The sequence below is a fragment of the Bombus terrestris genome, chromosome 5 (genome assembly GCF_910591885.1).
Source record: "Bombus terrestris chromosome 5, iyBomTerr1.2, whole genome shotgun sequence".
Classification (NCBI taxonomy): Eukaryota; Metazoa; Arthropoda; class Insecta; order Hymenoptera; family Apidae; genus Bombus; species Bombus terrestris.
Genome location: NC_063273.1, coordinates 13347297 through 13359834, shown reverse-complemented (window position 1 = coordinate 13359834; position 12538 = coordinate 13347297).

Below are 12538 nucleotides of genomic sequence, written 5' to 3'. Positions count from 1 at the left end.
GATCACTATATGATGTGTAACGTTATATACTATTACGTTATAACGTATAACGTTTTTTTGGATCACTATATTTTGTATATCGTTATGTACTATTACATAATAAAGTGTAACGTTATATTGGATCACTATATGATGTACTTCGATATGTACTATTACGTTATAACGTATAACGTTATATTGGATCACTATATGATGTGTAACGTTATATACTATTACGTTATAACGTATGACGTTATGTACTATTACGTTATAACGTATAACGTTATACTAGATCACTATATGACGTAAAACGTTATATACTATTACGTTACAACGTATAACGTTATGTATTATTACGTTACAACGTATAACGTTATATTAGATCACTATATGACGTAAAACGTTATATACTATTACGTTACAACGTATAACGTTATGTATTATTACGTTATAACGTATAACGTTATATTGGATCACTATATGATGTGTAACGTTATATACTATTACGTTACAACGGGAAACGTTATGTACTATTATGTTAGAAAGTATAACGTTATATTGGATCACTATATGATGTATAACGTTACATACTATTACGTTACAACGTATAATGTTATGTACTATTACGTTATAACGTATAACGTTATACTAGATCACTATATGACGTAAAACGTTATATACTATTACGTTACAACGTATAACGTTATATAGTATTACGTGATAACGTATAAAGTTATGATCTATTAAGTTACAACGTATAACATTATATTGGATCACTATATGATGTATAACGTTACATACTATTACCTTACATCGAATAACGTTTTATTGGACCACTATATGACGTAAAACGTTATATACTATTACGTTACAACGTATAACGTTATGTATTATTATGTTACAACGTTTAACTTTATGTACTATTACGCTATAGCGTATAACATTAAATTGGATCACTATATGATGTATAACGTTATATACTATTACGTTATAACGTGTAACGTTTTATTGGATCACTATATTTTGTATGTCGTTATGTACTATTACATAATAACGTGTAACGTTATATTGGATCACTATATGATGTACATCGATATGTACTATTACGTTATAACGTATAACGTTATATTGGACCACTATATGATGTATATCGTTATGTACTATTACATAATAACGTGTAACGTTATATTGGATCACTATATGATGTATAACGTTATATACTATTACGTAATAACGTATAACGTTATGTACTATAACGTTATAACGTATAACGTTATATTGGATCACTATATGTTTTGTAACGTTATATACTATTACGTTACAACGTGAAACGTTATATACTATTATGTTAGAAAGTATAACGTTATATTGGATCACTATTTGATGTATAACGTTACATACTATTACGCTACAACGTATAATGTTATGTACTATTACGTTATAACGTATAACGTTATACTAGATCACTATATGACGTAAAACGTTATATACTATTACGTTACAACGTATAACGTTATGTATTATTACGTTACAACGTATAACGTTATGTACTATTACGTTATAACGTATAACGTTATGTACTATTACGTTAAAACGTATAACGATATATTGGTTCACTATATGATGTACAAGGTTATATACTATTACGTTACAACGTATTACGATATGTAGTATTACGTTATAACGTATAACGTTACATACTATTACGTTACAGCGAATAACGTTATATTGGATCACTATATGACGTATAACGTTAAATACTATTACGTAATAACGTATAACGTTATGTAGTATTACGTTATAACGTATAACGTTATGTACTATTACGTTACATCGAATAACGTTATATTGGATCACTATATGACGTAAAACGTTATATACTATTACGTTACAACGTATAACGGTATGTAGTATTACGTTATAACGTATAACGCTATATTGGATCACTATATGGCGTATAACGTTTAATACTATTACGTAATAACGCATAACGTTATGTACTATTACGTTATAACGTATAACGTTATATTTTATCACTATATGATGTGTAACGTTAAATACTATTACTTTACAACGTATAACGTTATGTGCTATTACGTTATAATGTATAACGTTATGTACTATTACGTTATAACGTATAACGTTATATTGGATCACTATATGATGTGTAATGTTATATAATATTACGTTACAATGTGAACCGCGATGTACTATTATGTTAGAACGTATAACGTTATATTGGATGACTATATGATGTATATCGTTATGTACTATTACATAATAACGTGTAACGTTATATTGGATCACTATATGATGTATAACGTTATATACTATTACGTAATAACGTATAACGTTATGTGCTATTACGTTATAATGTATAACGTTATGTACTATTACGTTATAACGTATAACGTTATATTAGATCACTATATGAAGTAAAACGTTATATACTATTACGTGACAACGTATAACGTTATGTATTTTTACGTTACAACGTATTACGTTATGTACTATTACGTTACAACGTATAACGTTATGTATTATTACGTTACAGCGTATGACGTTATATAGTATTACGTGATAACGTATAAAGTTATGATCTATTAAGTTGCAACGTATAACATTATATTGGATCACTATATGATGTATGACGTTACATACTATTACCTTACATCGAATAACGTTTTATTGGACCACTATATGACGTAAAACGTTATATACTATTACGTTATAACGTATAACGTTATATTGGATCACTATATGATGTATAACGTCACATACTATTACGTTACAACGTATAACGTTATGTACTATTACGTTATAACGTATAACGTTATACTAGATCACTATATGACGTAAAACGTTATATACTATTACGTTACAATGTATAACGTTATGTATTATTACGTTACAACGTATAACGTTATATAGTATTACGTGATAACGTATAAAGTTATGATCTACTAAGTTACAACGTATAACATTATATTGGATCACTATATGATGTATAACGTTACATACTATTACCTTACATCGAACAACGTTTTATTGGACCACTATATGACGTTAAACGTTATATACTATTACGTTACAACGTATAACGTTATGTATTATTATGTTACAACGTTTAACTTTATGTACTATTACGCTATAGCGTATAACGTTAAATTGGATCACTATATGATGTATAACGTTATATACTATTACGTTATAACGTATAACGTTTTATTGGATCACTATATTTTGTATCTCGTTATGTACTATTACATAATAACGTGTAACGTTATATTGGATCACTATATGATGTACATCGATATGTACTATTACCTTATAACGTATAACGTCATATTGGATCACAATATGATGTGTAACGTTATATACTATTACGTTACAACGTATAACGTTATGCATTATTACGTTACAACGTATAACGTTATGTACTATTACGTTATAATGTATAACGTTATGTACTATTACGCTATAATGTATAACGTTATGTACTATTACGTTATAACGTATAACGTTATATTGGATCGCTATATGATGTGTAATGTTATATAATATTACGTTACAACGTGAAACGTTATGTACTATTATGTTATAACGTATAACGTTATGTACTACTACGTTATAACGTATAACGATATATTGGTTCACTATATGATGTACAAGGTTATATACTATTACGTTACAACGTATAACGATATGTAGTATTACGTTATAACGTATAACGTTACATACTATTACGTTACATCGAATAACGTTATATTGGATCACTATATGACGTAAAACGTTATATACTATTACGTTACAACGTATAACGTTATCCTCTATTACGTTATAAGGTATAACGCTATATTAGAATCACTATATGACGTATAACGTTAAATACTATTACGTAATAACGTATAACGTTATGTATTTTTACGTTACAACGTATAACGTTATGTACTATTACGTTATTACGTATAATATTATACTGGATCACTATTTGATGTATATCGTTACATACTATTACGTTACACCGAATAACGTTATATTGGATCACTATATGACGTAAAACGTTATATACTATTACGTTTCAACGTATAACGTTATGTACTATTACGTTACAACGCATAACGTTATGTATTATTACGTTACAACGTATAACGTTATGTACTATTACGTTACAACGTATAACGTTATGTACTATTACGTTATTACGTATAATATTATATTGGATCACTATATGACGTATAACGTTAAATACTATTACGTAATAACGTATAACGTTATGTAGTATTACGTTATAACGTATAACGTTACATACTATTACGTTACATCGAATAACGTTATATTGGATCACTATATGACGTAAAACGTTATATACTATTACGTTACAACGTATAACGATATGTAGTATTACGTTATAACGTATAACGCTATATTGGATCACTATATGACGTATAACGTTAGATACTATTACGTAATAACGTATAACGTTATATTGGATCACTATATGATGTGTAATGTTATATAATATTACGTTACAACGTGAAACGCTATGTACTATTATGTTAGAACGTATAACGTTATATTGGATGACTATATGATGTTTAACGTTACATACTATTACGTTACAACGTATAACGTTATGTATTATTATGTTACAACGTTTAACATTATGTACTATTACGCTATAGCGAATAACGTTAAATTGGATCACTATATGATGTATATCGTTATGTACTATTACATAATAAAGTGTAACGTTATATTGGATCACTATATGATGTACTTCGTTATGTACTATTACGTTATAACGTATAACGTTATATTGGATCACTATATGATGTATAACGTTATATACTATTACGTAATAACGTATAACGTTATGTACTATTACGTTATAACGTATAACGTTATATTGGATCACTATATGATGTGTAACGTTATATACTATTACGTTACAACGTGAAACGTTATATACTATTATGTTAGAAAGTATAACGTTATATTGGATAACTATATGATGTATAACGTTACATACTATTACGTTACAACGTATAATGTTATGTACTATTACGTTATAACGTATAACGATATATTGGTTCTCTATATGATGTACAAGGTTATATACTATTACGTTATAACGTATAACGTTTTTTTGGATCACTATATTTTGTATATCGTTATGTACTATTACATAATAAAGTGTAACGTTATATTGGATCACTATATGATGTATATCGTTATGTACTATTACATAATAACGTGTAACGTTATATTGGAGCACTATATGATGTGTAACGTTATATACTATTACGTTATAACGTATAACGTTTTTTTGGATCACTATATTTTGTATATCGTTATGTACTATTACATAATAAAGTGTAACGTTATATTGGATCACTATATGATGTACTTCGATATGTACTATTACGTTATAACGTATAACGTTATATTGGATCACTATATGATGTGTAACGTTATATACTATTACGTTATAACGTATGACGTTATGTACTATTACGTTATAACGTATAACGTTATACTAGATCACTATATGACGTAAAACGTTATATACTATTACGTTACAACGTATAACGTTATGTATTATTACGTTACAACGTATAACGTTATATTAGATCACTATATGACGTAAAACGTTATATACTATTACGTTACAACGTATAACGTTATGTATTATTACGTTATAACGTATAACGTTATATTGGATCACTATATGATGTGTAACGTTATATACTATTACGTTACAACGGGAAACGTTATGTACTATTATGTTAGAAAGTATAACGTTATATTGGATCACTATATGATGTATAACGTTACATACTATTACGTTACAACGTATAATGTTATGTACTATTACGTTATAACGTATAACGTTATACTAGATCACTATATGACGTAAAACGTTATATACTATTACGTTACAACGTATAACGTTATGTATTATTACGTTACAACGTATAACGTTATGTACTATTACGTTATAACGTATAACGTTATGTACTATTACGTTAAAACGTATAACGATATATTGGTTCACTATATGATGTACAAGGTTATATACTATTACGTTACAACGTATTACGATATGTAGTATTACGTTATAACGTATAACGTTACATACTATTACGTTACAGCGAATAACGTTATATTGGATCACTATATGACGTAAAACGTTATATACTATTACGTTACAACGTATAACGTTATGTAGTATTACGTTATAACGTATAACGCTATATTGGATCACTATATGGCGTATAACGTTAAATACTATTACGTAATAACGCATAACGTTATGTACTATTACGTTATAACGTATAACGTTATATTTTATCACTATATGATGTGTAACGTTAAATACTATTACTTTACAACGTATAACGTTATGTGCTATTACGTTATAATGTATAACGTTATGTACTATTACGTTATAACGTATAACGTTATATTGGATCACTATATGATGTGTAATGTTATATAATATTACGTTACAATGTGAACCGCGATGTACTATTATGTTAGAACGTATAACGTTATATTGGATGACTATATGATGTATATCGTTATGTACTATTACATAATAACGTGTAACGTTATATTGGATCACTATATGATGTATAACGTTATATACTATTACGTAATAACGTATAACGTTATGTGCTATTACGTTATAATGTATAACGTTATGTACTATTACGTTATAACGTATAACGTTATATTAGATCACTATATGAAGTAAAACGTTATACACTATTACGTGACAACGTATAACGTTATGTATTTTTACGTTACAACGTATTACGTTATGTACTATTACGTTACAACGTATAACGTTATGTATTATTACGTTACAGCGTATGACGTTATATAGTATTACGTGATAACGTATAAAGTTATGATCTATTAAGTTGCAACGTATAACATTATATTGGATCACTATATGATGTATGACGTTACATACTATTACCTTACATCGAATAACGTTTTATTGGACCACTATATGACGTAAAACGTTATATACTATTACGTTATAACGTATAACGTTATATTGGATCACTATATGATGTATAACGTCACATACTATTACGTTACAACGTATAACGTTATGTACTATTACGTTATAACGTATAACGTTATACTAGATCACTATATGACGTAAAACGTAATATACTATTACGTTACAATGTATAACGTTATGTATTATTACGTTACAACGTATAACGTTATATAGTATTACGTGATAACGTATAAAGTTATGATCTACTAAGTTACAACGTATAACATTATATTGGATCACTATATGATGTATAACGTTACATACTATTACCTTACATCGAACAACGTTTTATTGGACCACTATATGACGTTAAACGTTATATACTATTACGTTATAACGTATAACGTTATATTGGATCACTATATGATGTATAACGTCACATACTATTACGTTACAACGTATAACGTTATGTACTATTACGTTATAACGTATAACGTTATACTAGATCACTATATGACGTAAAACGTTATATACTATTACGTTACAATGTATAACGTTATGTATTATTACGTTACAACGTATAACGTTATATAGTATTACGTGATAACGTATAAAGTTATGATCTACTAAGTTACAACGTATAACATTATATTGGATCACTATATGATGTATAACGTTACATACTATTACCTTACATCGAACAACGTTTTATTGGACCACTATATGACGTTAAACGTTATATACTATTACGTTACAACGTATAACGTTATGTATTATTATGTTACAACGTTTAACTTTATGTACTATTACGCTATAGCGTATAACGTTAAATTGGATCACTATATGATGTATAACGTTATATACTATTACGTTATAACGTATAACGTTTTATTGGATCACTATATTTTGTATCTCGTTATGTACTATTACATAATAACGTGTAACGTTATATTGGATCACTATATGATGTACATCGATATGTACTATTACCTTATAACGTATAACGTTATATTGGATCACAATATGATGTGTAACGTTATATACTATTACGTTTCAACGTATAACGTTATGCATTATTACGTTACAACGTATAACGTTATGTACTATTACGTTATAATGTATAACGTTATGTACTATTACGCTATAATGTATAACGTTATGTACTATTACGTTATAACGTATAACGTTATATTGGATCGCTATATGATGTGTAATGTTATATAATATTACGTTACAACGTGAAACGTTATGTACTATTATGTTATAACGTATAACGTTATGTACTACTACGTTATAACGTATAACGATATATTGGTTCACTATATGATGTACAAGGTTATATACTATTACGTTACAACGTATAACGATATGTAGTATTACGTTATAACGTATAACGTTACATACTATTACGTTACATCGAATATCGTTATATTGGATCACTATATGACGTAAAACGTTATATAATATTACGTTACAACGTATAACGTTATCCTCTATTACGTTATAAGGTATAACGCTATATTAGAATCACTATATGACGTATAACGTTAAATACTATTACGTAATAACGTATAACGTTATGTATTTTTACGTTACAACGTATAACGTTATGTACTATTACGTTATTACGTATAATATTATACTGGATCACTATTTGATGTATATCGTTACATACTATTACGTTACACCGAATAACGTTATATTGGATCACTATATGACGTAAAACGTTATATACTATTACGTTACAACGTATAACGTTATGTACTATTACGTTACAACGCATAACGTTATGTATTATTACGTTACAACGTATAACGTTATGTACTATTACGTTACAACGTATAACGTTATGTACTATTACGTTATTACGTATAATATTATATTGGATCACTATATGACGTATAACGTTAAATACTATTACGTAATAACGTATAACGTTATGTAGTATTACGTTATAACGTATAACGTTACATACTATTACGTTACATCGAATAACGTTATATTGGATCACTATATGACGTAAAACGTTATATACTATTACGTTACAACGTATAACGATATGTAGTATTACGTTATAACGTATAACGCTATATTGGATCACTATATGACGTATAACGTTAGATACTATTACGTAATAACGTATAACGTTATATTGGATCACTATATGATGTGTAATGTTATATAATATTACGTTACAACGTGAAACGCTATGTACTATTATGTTAGAACGTATAACGTTATATTGGATGACTATATGATGTTTAACGTTACATACTATTACGTTACAACGTATAACGTTATGTATTATTATGTTACAACGTTTAACATTATGTAGTATTACGCTATAGCGAATAACGTTAAATTGGATCACTATATGATGTATATCGTTATGTACTATTACATAATAAAGTGTAACGTTATATTGGATCACTATATGATGTACTTCGTTATGTACTATTACGTTATAACGTATAACGTTATATTGGATCACTATATGATGTATAACGTTATATACTATTACGTAATAACGTATAACGTTATGTACTATTACGTTATAACGTATAACGTTATATTGGATCACTATATGATGTGTAACGTTATATACTATTACGTTACAACGTGAAACGTTATATACTATTATGTTAGAAAGTATAACGTTATATTGGATAACTATATGATGTATAACGTTACATACTATTACGTTACAACGTATAATGTTATGTACTATTACGTTATAACGTATAACGTTATACTAGATCACTATATGACGTAAAAAGTTATATACTATTACGTTACAACGTATAACGTTATGTACTATTATGTTATAACGTATAACGTTATGTACTATTACGTCATAACGTATAACGATATATTGGTTCTCTATATGATGTACAAGGTTATATACTATTACGTTATAACGTATAACGTTTTTTTGGATCACTATATTTTGTATATCGTTATGTACTATTACATAATAAAGTGTAACGTTATATTGGATCACTATATGATGTATATCGTTATGTACTATTACATAATAACGTGTAACGTTATATTGGATCACTATATGATGTGTAACGTTATATACTATTACGTTATAACGTATAACGTTTTTTTGGATCACTATATTTTGTATATCGTTATGTACTATTACATAATAAAGTGTAACGTTATATTGGATCACTATATGATGTACTTCGATATGTACTATTACGTTATAACGTATAACGTTATATTGGATCACTATATGATGTATAACGTTACATACTATTACGTTACAACGTATAACGTTATGTACTATTACGTTATAACGTATAACGTTATACTAGATCACTATATGACGTAAAACGTTATATACTATTACGTTACAACGTATAACGTTATCCTCTATTACGTTATAACGTATAACGTTATATTATATCACTATATGATGTATAACGTCACATACTATTACGTTACAACGTATAACGTTATGTACTATTACGTTATAACGTATAACGTCATATTAGATCACTATATGACGTAAAACGTTATATACTATTACGTTACAACGTATAACGTTATGTACTATTACGTTATTACGTATAATATTATCACTATTTGATGTATAAGGTTATATACTATTACGTTACAACGTATAACGTTATGTACTATTACGTTACACCGTATAACGTTATATTGGATCACTATATGACGTATAACGTTAAATACTATTACGTAATAACGTATAACGTTATGTACTATTACGTTATAACGTATAACGTTATATTGGATCACTATATGATGTGTAACGTTAAATACTATTACTTTACAACGTATAACGTTATGTGCTATTACATTATAATGTATAACGTTATGTACTATTACATTATAACGTATAACGTTATATTGGATCACTATATGATGTGTAATGTTATATAATATTACGTTACAACGTGAACCGCGATGTACTATTATGTTATAACGTATAACGTTATATTTTATCACTATATGATGTTTAACGTTACATGCTATTACGTTACAACGTATAACGTTATATTAGATCACTATATGAAGTAAAACGTTATATACTATTACGTGACAACGTATAACGTTATGTATTTTTACGTTACAACGTATTACGTTATGTACTATTACGTTACAACGTATAACGTTATGTATTATTACGTTACAACGTATAACGTTATATAGTATTACGTGATAACGTATAAAGTTATGATCTATTAAGTTACAACGTATAACATTATATTGGATCACTATATGAGGTATGACGTTACATACTATTACCTTACATCGAATAACGTTTTATTGGACCACTATATGACGTAAAACGTTATATACTATTACGTTACAACGAATAACGTTATGTATTATTATGTTACAACGTTTAACTTTATGTACTATTACGCTATAGCGTATAACGTTAAATTGGATCACTATATGATGTATAACGCTATATACTATTACGTTATAACGTATAACGTTATATTGGATCACTATATGATGTATAACGTCACATACTATTACGTTACAACGTATAACGTTATGTACTATTACGTTATAACGTATAACGTTATACTAGATCACTATATGACGTAAAACGTTATATACTATTACGTTACAACGTATAACGTTATGTATTATTACGTTACAACGTATAACGTTATATAGTATTACGTGATAACGTAATGTAACATAACGTAAAAGTTATGATCTATTAAGGTACAACGTATAACATTATATTGGATCACTATATGATGTATAACGTTACATACTATTACCTTACATCGAATAACGTTTTATTGGACCACTATATGACGTAAAACGTTATATACTATTACGTTACAGCGTATAACGTTATGTATTATTATGTTACAACGTTTAACTTTATGTACTATTACGCTATAGCGTATAACGTTAAATTGGATCACTATATGATGTATAACGTTATATACTATTACGTTATAACGTATAACGTTATGTACTATTACGATATAATGTATAACGTTATGTACTATTACGTTATAACGTATAACGTTATATTGGATCACTATATGATGTATAACGTTACATACTATTACGTTACAACGTGAAACGTTATGTACTATTATGTTAGAACGTATAACGTTATATTGGATCACTATATGATGTATAACGTTACATACTATTACGTTACAACGTATAACGTTACATACTATAACGTTACATCGAATAACGATATATTGGATTACTATAGGACGTGAAACGTTATATAGTATTACGTTACAACGAATAAAGTGATGTATTTTTACGTTACAACGTATTACGTTATGTACTATTACGTTACAACGTATAACGTTATGTACTATTACGTTATTACGTATAATATTATATTGGATCACTATTTGATGTATAACGTCACATACTATTACGTTACATCGAATAACGTTATATTGGATCACTATATGACGTAAAACGTTATATACTATTACGTTACAACGTATAACGTTTTCCTCTATTACGTTATAACGTATAACGCTATATTAGAATCACTATATGACGTAT